Source organism: Marmota flaviventris, chromosome Y (assembly GCF_047511675.1).
Source record: "Marmota flaviventris isolate mMarFla1 chromosome Y, mMarFla1.hap1, whole genome shotgun sequence".
Classification (NCBI taxonomy): domain Eukaryota; kingdom Metazoa; phylum Chordata; class Mammalia; order Rodentia; family Sciuridae; genus Marmota; species Marmota flaviventris.
The window spans coordinates 18,295,901-18,305,609 of NC_092519.1; the positions used below are offsets into that span (position 1 = coordinate 18,295,901).

At 55.9% G+C, this 9,709-nt stretch overlaps 1 long non-coding RNA gene across 1 annotated transcript; it reads right to left on the reverse strand.

Annotated features, from left to right (window-relative positions):
* Positions 1 to 6,931: 6,931 nt before the first annotated feature.
* LOC139703473 (uncharacterized) lies at positions 6,932 to 8,778 on the reverse strand. Its single transcript, XR_011705771.1, has 3 exons — positions 8,487 to 8,778; positions 8,017 to 8,104; positions 6,932 to 7,806 (listed from the first exon to the last, which is right to left on the reverse strand). It is a non-coding gene; the product is annotated as an uncharacterized lncRNA (long non-coding RNA).
* Between the last annotated feature and the right edge of the window lie 931 nt (positions 8,779 to 9,709).

Here is a 9,709-nt window from a genome sequence, read left to right on the forward strand (position 1 = left end):
ATATTACAGTTTTATATATTGTAATTTTATATATTATTATATGATTGTATATTACAAATTCATATATTATAATTTTATATATCATTATATAATCATGTATTATAATTTCATATATTATTGTATAATCATATATTACAGTTTTATATGTTATAATATATATTATAATTTTATATAATTACATATTACAGCTTTATATGTCATGATTTCATATATTATTAATCATATTTTATAATTTTATATATCATTGTATAATTATATATCATAGTTTTATTTATAATAATATGATTATATAACAAAATTTAATAATATATTTTATATTGTTTAATAATATATTTCATGTGACTGAATTATATAAATTTTTACCTATAAATCAGCATATAAACATATACTATAAGATAGACATGAATATGTATGAATGTCCTATGAATATGCAAATCACTGTGCTCATTAAGAACCTCACCACCTCATCAAAGATCCAAATCACCCAAAATAAAATAAATAACATAGAAGGAAAGACCCAGCAGAATCTAAGGCCACAGGTCCCCAGCCCAGGATGGTTCTGACCCCAGATCTAGGGGACAAGGGACAAGGTCCAGGATGCCCCTGAATTTTTCCGGTCGTTTCCAGGGACCCTGGACAGCGGTTCCCCTGCTGACCCTGATGTCCCCGCAGTCCACGGTGGAAACCCCTCAGGCGGCCCCACAAGTCCAGCCCAGGAGGGGACAGTGTTCATGGCCCCCAAAAGGCCCCAAGGGCTTGTCATTAGCCATGCCATGAGGGAGACTCGGTTCTTCAACAGAAGGGAAAATGTCCTGTGGTCACTCACTGAATAGGTCCAGGGGGAAAAGAGAAAGAAAGAAGAGATCCTGTGTCCCTCTTTGTCCAAGGTGCCACCGGGGGTCATTCACGCTGGGCTCCCGGACCCTGCACCTGCAGCTCCTGATTCCACCCTGTCATCGGGTGACGGTGACAGTGTCCCCGGGGCCATTCAGACGTCAAACGGATCCCTTTTATTGTCCTTTGGGAGACCCGGCTGGTGCTTAGTGGCTTCGGCACAAACACATCGGTTCTTTCCAGCGGGGGACGGAGCTGGCCTCCTGCTCTCTGGGGCTGACCTGGCTGACTCTCAGCTCTGCAGCTGGGTCCCTGTGGCCCGAGGTTCCGAGGTGCCTGTTTGCAGTCGTGCACGGGGACAGGTTTGCAGGGCCACTTGGTTAGTGCCACCGGCACGATCCCTTTGTGGGGGGACAGCACCCCGTCCCCTTCCCCCACAGCTGATGGAGACCCGCCGGAGGGCCCAGCCCAGGGGCTGTCTCACCCAATGCATGGTGCAGTCTGCTTCATCCAGATTAATCCACTTGGATGGACTCACTGGGTGGTGACTGCAGCAGGTGGGGGGTGGCTGGAGGAGGGGGTCCCTGGGCTGTGCCTTTGGGGTCTCTGTCCTGTCCCTGGTGAGCAGAGCTCTCTCTGCTCCCTGGTGCCCTGTCCTGAGCTGCTCTCCTCCTCCAGGCCCTGCCGCCATCTTGTTCTGCTCCCCTTGGGCCAGAGCCACGGAGTCGGCCACCAGGGACTGGACCTCGGACACCAGGAGCCCCAGATGAACTTCTCCTTCTCCAAATGGTTTTATTGGGGTCACAACAACTCAAAGCTCACTGGACCCTGCAATCCACGTGACCCACTGCTTCATCACACGGAGAGTCAGGTTGTTGGCTGCCTCTGTCACGGTGACGATCGTGACTGGCCCTTGGGAACATCATGATTGACGGCAGGTTCTCTCCTCAGCACTGGGGGCCTCTGGGGCTGGGGGTGCTCTGGGGTGGGCTGTGCTGTGCGCTGCAGGAGGTGGAGCAGCCTCTCTGGGCCCCACACACCAGGAGCCAGGAGCAGCCTCACATCTCTCCCCCCCGGTCACCACTGTCCCCTCCTGTCCTGGCAGCGAGTCCTCGATGGTCAGAGGTGATCATCTAACCACACACCCTCGTGGGTGCTCCTCGAGGTGCATGGGCACAGACCGGGAACCCTGGGGGGGCTTCCTTCCCCAGCCCTCCCGCCTGGCACCCTGTCCCCTCCTGTCCCCAGGGGTCTCCTTCCTAGTGTGTTAAATCATATTCATTTTTAGCAGCTGGGGAGCAAAAGGGGGTGATGGACGTCCCTGAGCGTCCGCGGTACCCGGGGGCTCCGACGGCCGCTGTTCCCCGTCCCGCCTGCAGGGGGCGCCGCTGCTCCAAGAAGTCCCCTCCCTGGGCCCCGGGCGGCGCGGAGGGTCCCTGAGGGTCCTGCAGGGGCGGCCCCTGAGCCCGCTCACCCTGTATCAGGGTGAGCAGCACCAAGACCCCTTCAAACCCGGGTCCTTGCCATGAAGCCAGCAAGACGTCAGACCTGTCACTCAGAGTGACAGGCAGGAGCATATTGAAGGGGTGGAGAGGGGCAGGGGACACTCTCAAGGGACAGAGAGGTCCTCTCAGAGAGGACAGGGACAGCGTGTCTCTCCTGCCCTCCAGTTTTATTGGGGTCCCAGGGAAGTTCCCAGAGAGCCCCACCGAGGTCCCTCCTGACTTTGACCGACAGCAGGGTGACATCCGACTCTCCAGTCCCCACGGCCATGGCCACTCTGGGTCCCCCTGGCCCCTGCTGCCTGATTCTCAGTGGAACCTGTTCTTGCAGATTTTAGGGTTGGAGGAAGGGTCCTCGTCCCCCTGGGTCCTGGGACCTGGTCTGCGTCAGGGTCCCAGAAGTCCCCCATTCAGGGTCACGTGGCTCCTCTCAGGGACGTGACTTCCCGCCTGCATGTCCCCTGCAGGTCACAGGAGGTGTGTGAGGAAGGTGGCGGAGCCTGTGCCCGGAGGCCAGGCAGGGCTGCAGGTCCAGGGCTTCTGGGAAGGAAGCTGTGGGGTCAGCACCGGGGACCATTGATAGAACTGTCCCCTGAACCTCGTGTCCCACCACCCAGGTCTGTCTGTCCCCCGTCTTTCTCTTGATGGACTCAGGGTCGTTCCCAGGTTGACATTCTATTTGCAGAAGGCCACGAACATAGGTTCCCGAGCTTCCATGTGGACTCATGATTTGCTACCTTTTGGTGGCTCTCTGGGACAGTCACATCACATGGTCACCAGGGAAGGAATCCAGCTGAACGTCACTGCCTGGACCCTGCGGCGGGCTGCGGAGGTCCACAGCACATCAGGGCTGTGCCTCGTCACTGATACCCAGCATCGCACGCGGTCCCTGGGCCGACGGTTCCCCAGCTGTATTGGGGCGTGATTGACAGTCGGGGCTCGCGCATTTTCAAGACGGAATCTTGCTACACTGCCGAGGCTGGCCTCCAAGTTTCATCCTCCTGCCTCAGCCTCCCAAATCACTGGGATGACAGGCATGAGCCACCACACCCGGCCCTGGCTTATGTCATGGAACATAACGTCCTCGGGTCCCATCAATGTCAGGTGGCCCCCAGTGTAACATAGATACCTTAGCCTCTGTTTCCAAGTTCCATGCAGATTCAAAGGTGTATATGTTACCAACAGGGCTCCGTGGAAGTCTTTCACCTGTGGACCAGGATGCTGAGCCTCCATCACCTCCTCCATGTCCTCCTCCTCCATCTCCTCCTCCTCCTCCATCTCCTCCTCCTCCTCCATCTCCTCCTCCTCCATCTCCTCCTCCTCCTCCATCTCCTCCTCCTCCATCTCCTCCTCCTCCATCTCCTCCTCCTCCATCTCCTCCTCCATCTCTTCCTCCTCCTCCTCCTCCATCTCCTCCTCCTCCTCCATCTCCTCCTCCTCCTCCTCCATCTCCTCCTCCTCCTCCATCTCCTCCTCCATCTCCTCCTCCATCTCCTCCTCCTCCTCCATCTCCTCCTCCTCCATCTCCTCCTCCATCTCTTCCTCCTCCTCCTCCTCCTCCATCTCCTCCTCCTCCATCTCCTCCTCCTCTCCTCCTCCTCCTCCTCCTCCATCTCCTCCTCCTCCATCTCCTCCTCCTCCTCCTCCATCTCCTCCTCTTCCTCCTCCATCTCCTCCTCCTTCTCCATCTCCTCCTCCTCCTCCATCTCCTCCTCCTCCTCCTCCATCTCCTCCTCCTCCTCCTCCATCTCCTCCTCCTCCATCTCCTCCTCCTCCTCCATCTCCTCCTCCTCCATCTCCTCCTCCTCCATCTCCTCCTCCTCCTCCTCCTCCTCCTCCATCTCCTCCTCCTCCTCCATCTCCTCCTCCTCCTCCATCTCCTCCTCCTCCATCTTCTCCTCCTCCTCCTCCTCCATCTCCTCCTCCTCCATATCCTCCTCCTCCATCTCCTCCTCCTCCTCCATCTCTTCCTCCTCCTCCTCCTCCTCCATCTCCTCCTCCATCTCTTCCTCCTCCTCCTCCTCCTCCATCTCCTCCTCCTCCTCCATCTCCTCCTCCTCCTCCATCTCCTCCTCCTCCTCCATCTCCTCCTCCTCCATCTTCTCCTCCTCCTCCTCCTCCATCTCCTCCTCCTCCATCTCCTCCTCCTCCATCTCCTCCTCCTCCTCCTCCATCTCCTCCTCCTCCTCCTCCATCTCCTTCTCCACCATCTCCTCCTCCTCCTCCTCCTCCATCTCCTCCTCCATCTCTTCCTCCTCCTCCTCCATCTCCTCCTCCTCCTCCATCTCCTCCTCCTCCTCCTCCATCTCCTCCTCCTCCTCTTCCTCTTCCATCTCCTCCTCCTCCTCCATCTCCTCCTCCTCCATCTCCTCCACCTCCTCCTCCTTCTCCTCCTCCTCCTCCTCCTTCTCCTCCTCCTCCTCCTCCATCTCTTCCTCCTCCATCTCCTCCATCTCCTCCTCCTCCATCTCCTCCTCCTCCTCCTCCATCTCCTCCTCCTCCTCCTCCTCCATCTCCTCCTCCCCCTCCCTCCTGCTCTTCCTCTCCCTCCTTTCTAGCTTTCGTGAGTTGAACAGGTTTCATCCACCATGATGAACTTCTATGGATCGAATTGTGATTCACCCCCAAATTCATATGTTGAAGCACTAATTCACAATGGGGTGAGATCTGAAGTTGGGTCCTTTGGTAATTAGGTTTAAATGAGGTCACGAGGGTGGGTCTCCATGATGGAATTAGAGGTCCATCCATGGTTGGCCAACTCCATGGCTCTGGCCCAAGGGGAGCAGAACAAAATGGCGGCAGGGCCTGGAGGAGGAGAGCAGCTCAGGACAGGGCACCAGGGAGCAGAGAGAGCTCTGCTCACCAGGGACAGGAGAGAGACCCCAAAGGCACAGCCCAGGGACCCCCTCCTACAGCCACACCCCACCTGCTGCAGTCACCACCCAGTGAGTCCATCCAAGTGGATTAATCCACTGAGTGTGGAACACATCTGGATGATCGTAATCTGATCATTTCACCTCTGAGCGTTCTTGCCTTGTCTCACACCTGGACCTTTAGGGGACACCTCATACCTAAGCCATGAGGAGCGCCAATGTCACAGGACTCGTGTGCTTGTAAATTGAGGACATTGGGACACAGATGGGCACATCGTCCGGACAGAGTCAGACCACCTGAGCTCCCGGGTGGGATCTGGGACCTGACCTTCCTGGGCGATGTGCTCTCATCCTGAAACGGACGGGGGTCAAACCAGGTGAGCCTTGGGGCCGCCAAGATTTCAAACGCACCCTGGATGGGGTGACCGGAGCCGAGAGGAGACCGGGGCATGTTTCACCCGGATCCTGTCCGTGGTGCAGGATGCACAGTTGCTTGCTCAAGCGTCCGGCCGCCTTCTGTCCCAGTTGAGCCTGTCTAACTCGATTAAGGTCATCTCTCTAGGATGCCCAGCTGCAGAGGGCCCTGCTCTCCCGAGCTGCCCTTCCTAGGATGAGAGGCAGGTAAACACAGGGACCGTCCACAGGCGCGGGGTCTCCATCTCCACGGGACGTTCCCACTTTGTTTCTCCACGGGACACGGCGTCTACTCCATGTGACGACGGGTATCTTGGGACCCCAGTGGGTGAGGGGCTATGTGCTTCCCATTTTCTGTGACAAAATCCCTGAGAAAAATAGAGTTAAAGAGACGAAAGGTTTCCAGTGGCTCACAGTTGGAGGGCTCCATGGGTCTGTGCCTGAGGTGAGGCAGAACATCATGGCGGATGGGTGTGGTGTAGACCAGCAGCTCAGCTTGGGGCAGCCATGGAACGAACAGAGAGAGGAAGGGTCCACGCCACGATACCCCCACCCATGGTGTGTCCACTTTGACCCTCCCTTTATTTTATTTTATTTTTTAAAATTCCTGCTAAGAAGGAGACAGATTTGAGAGTAGGAAAAAAAAAAGAGAACAGTATGGACGTGTTCCGGATTCTTCTCCCCCAGCGGAGAGAGGACTGACTCCCCTCTCCCGCCAGGATGAGCCAAGAGGCCCTCCCCTTCTCTCTCATGCCCCAAATTCCTGCTAAGAGGATTTCTTCTGAGCTCCTCTAAGACGATTCCCTGTGGCCCGTGAGTCATCATGGATGGCTGGACGCTCGGCTCCGCCGGAGCTGCTGCGGATCCGGCGAGCTCTCCTTTCGCTCCAGGGCAGAAGGATGACTTCCCAAGAGACAGATGAGACAAACTCAAGGTGGCAGCGACCTTCTGAGCGGCTCAGAATAAAAGTCAACACTGGACCTGTTGGCACGTCACCGTCTCCCGCCCTCCGTGACGGGGCCGAGATCCTTCAACCCGGGTGGGGTCGTCTATTTTCTGGGTTAGCACCTCCCTTATGGTTTCTGGGGGATGAGTGTTTAAGAGGACAACACGGAGCCGTGAAATCTCCAGCAGCTCCGTTCTTTAGCGCGGAGAAAGGATTTTCTCAGCCTTGGCACCGTCAGCTCGGGGGACGGGGTTGTTCTGTGCTGGGACGGTCTGTCCTGTGCATCATGGGGACATGTAGCAGCGTCTCTGGTCTCTACCTGATAGACGTTACTAGAAAATGCCCTCAACAATATTGTCATTTTTTTTTTGGTTGATTTTTAATAGACTTTATTTTTTTAAGGAAAATTTTAGGTTCACCTCCAAATGGAGTAGAAAGTACTGAGACTATCCACACCCCCCGAACCCTTGCTATAGCACAGCCTCCTCCATTACCAACATCTTCCCCCTGTTCCCTGTTACAATGGACGGACCCACATTGGCATCTCCATTTACCCAAAGTCGACCTCTCTGCGGAGTGACCTCCCGATGTTGTATGTTCTGTGGGTTCGCAGTACCGTACGATGGCCCGTGTGCGCCATGATGGTCTCCCCAGCATCCACGGCCACCAGTGATCTCCTCAAAATGGCGCCATGATCACCCACCCGCTGAGCCTCTTGGACACTCATGTTGTCATGGCGTTGGGGCAACTCAGTCTACCGAGGGTGCAGGACTGGAGTCCTGTCCTTCTCACTGGCCACTGGCTCGGGGTCGATCTCATTCTCTGGAACCTGCCCTCAGGTACTGGACCAATGGTTCCCTCCATGGGTCTTCATGGAACACGGTGCTTTCTTTTCCTCTCTGAAACCAGAATCTGCTGGATGCCGCCACCATTTCTTCTTTATCAAGGTCTCCTTTGGATTCGTCCAAGGCCACCCAGGGTCACCTTCGTTTTATGGACACGAAGTTGGCGGAAGGGTCAGCGCCATCATTGAATGTCCACCGTCGGAGATGTCCAATGCACGCTCGAGGGGAGGGAGGGGATTCTGAAGCGTGTGTCCACTGGATTCCGGCCGGTCATCTGGGGATTCCATTTCTCCTCCCCTGACGCTGCTAACGTTCTGTTCTGTTCTGAATCCAGCACGTCCACCTCCCGTCACGTCTGCATTTGAAGCCCTCACGCCATCTCTTCCGGAAACCTGTGGAATATGCACTGGGTTCTAGTGGAGGACGGCCCACCCCCTGTCTGTGGAGCTCCCTCCTTGGGTCAGAGTCTACCGTGCTACCCGTTATCCAACCACCCTCCAACACCCCGGCCTCGCCCTTCCCATCCGCTAGTGACCACTGGTCTACTTTCTTCCGCTTCTTGACCTCCTGCCCACCAAAGAGAACACGGAGGAAGAGTTTACCTGGGCTCCTGGTGTCCGAGGTCCAGTCCCTGGTGGGCCGACTCCATGGCTCTGGCCCAAGGGGAGCAGAACAAGATGGCGGCAGGGCCTGGAGGAGGAGAGCAGCTCAGGACAGGGCACCAGGGGGCAGAGAGAGCTCTGCTCACCAGGGACAGGACAGAGACCCCAAAGGCACAGCCCAGGGACCCCCTCCTCCAGCCACACCCACCTGCTGCAGTCACCACCCAGTGAGTCCATCCAAGTGGATTAATCCACTTTTAGTCTACACCTCTCATAACCGAATCATTTCAAGTGGATTGAATTCTACCCATTTCCCATCCCACCACGTCCAGTGTTGCGAAAGGGCATCTTCTCCGACCACCCACCAGAGGGAGGCCACTGTCACGCGTTCCTCCAGATTTTGCAGGGGGCACGGGGTGTTTTTATGTCTTTATCAAGTAGAAGAAGTCACAGTGGATTTGAAAACTCACACGCATCAATGCTCCTTGGGAGTTTCCATTTGTGGGACGGAGGTGTAGACAGTTCCCCAAATCGGTGCCCTGTTCTGCTTTCGGTTTCTTCTGGTATTTTCGACCTTCTTCCCCATTCTGGTTTGGCCTTGAAAGTGGGTATCCCCCAAATTCAATCAGGAAGCTTGTGCACACCCGTGATTCCACAACTCGGGAGGCTGAGGCAGGAGGATCCCGAGGTGAAGGCCAGCCTCAGCAACTCACTGAAACCCGAAGCAACGTAGCAAGACTCGGCCTCAAAATGAAATTAAAAAACGATCGGGGTTTAACCCAGTTGTAGAGCATCCCTGTGTCCCCCAAACTCCCAAAATTAAGTTGGTAAAAACTCTTTAGAGAACAGTTAGTGACGGAGGGAAAAAAAAATCCCTGGAAACTAGAACATGCAGCAACTTCTTCCAGGAGGGTAACAGGAAGGACTCACCATCTACAGACGGGTCCCCGAAGGACAGCGTTGGGGATTCTCCAGAGAAAACATGGTTCATGACCCATGGGAGTGGCTGACTCCCAAATAGGATGGGGTGCTCGTCCAGTGTGTATAGGGAGCAGGTCACCCCTGGGAAGGACCCTCTGACCTCCCCTGGAGCAGGTCACCCAGGACTAGGGATGCACGGGAAGGAGGGGTTTTTTTGGGGGGTGGGGAGGGTTGACCTCAGGGACCCTGGACCCCTGAGCCCCGTCCCCAGCCCTATTTTGCATTTTATTTAGAGACAGGGTCTCCCTGAGCTGCTCAGGGCCTCCCTTTGGCTGAGGCTGGCTTTGAACTCGCCATCCTCCTGCCTCGGCCTCCCTAGCTCCGGGGAGGACAGGCCCCTTGCTGCGCAGCTCGGGCCTCGCGGAGTGCATGCGTTGCGCTCAGGGCGGTGTCCCTGGCTCTAGGACCGGGGCTCCTTTGGGGCTTGGAAGCACCTGCCACTCAGCACCGGCTTTGCCAGGTCCTCCTCGGGGTGACATCCTCATGCACCGCTCTGCTAATGGGACGGATCGCCCCCCGCAGCGCAGCCCTGGATTTCCCGCGAGCTGCTGGCCCCAGAGCGCATTTCCTCGTTGATGCAGGATTTGTAGCTGGTTCTGGAGAAGGTGGAATCCGGGCCGCGGGCCAGACGCCATCCCTGTTGTCCCCAGGGTTCTACCCGAGAGCACAGGCCGGAGCCTGATGGCTGCTTGGGTTTCCTGCCTGTTCCGAG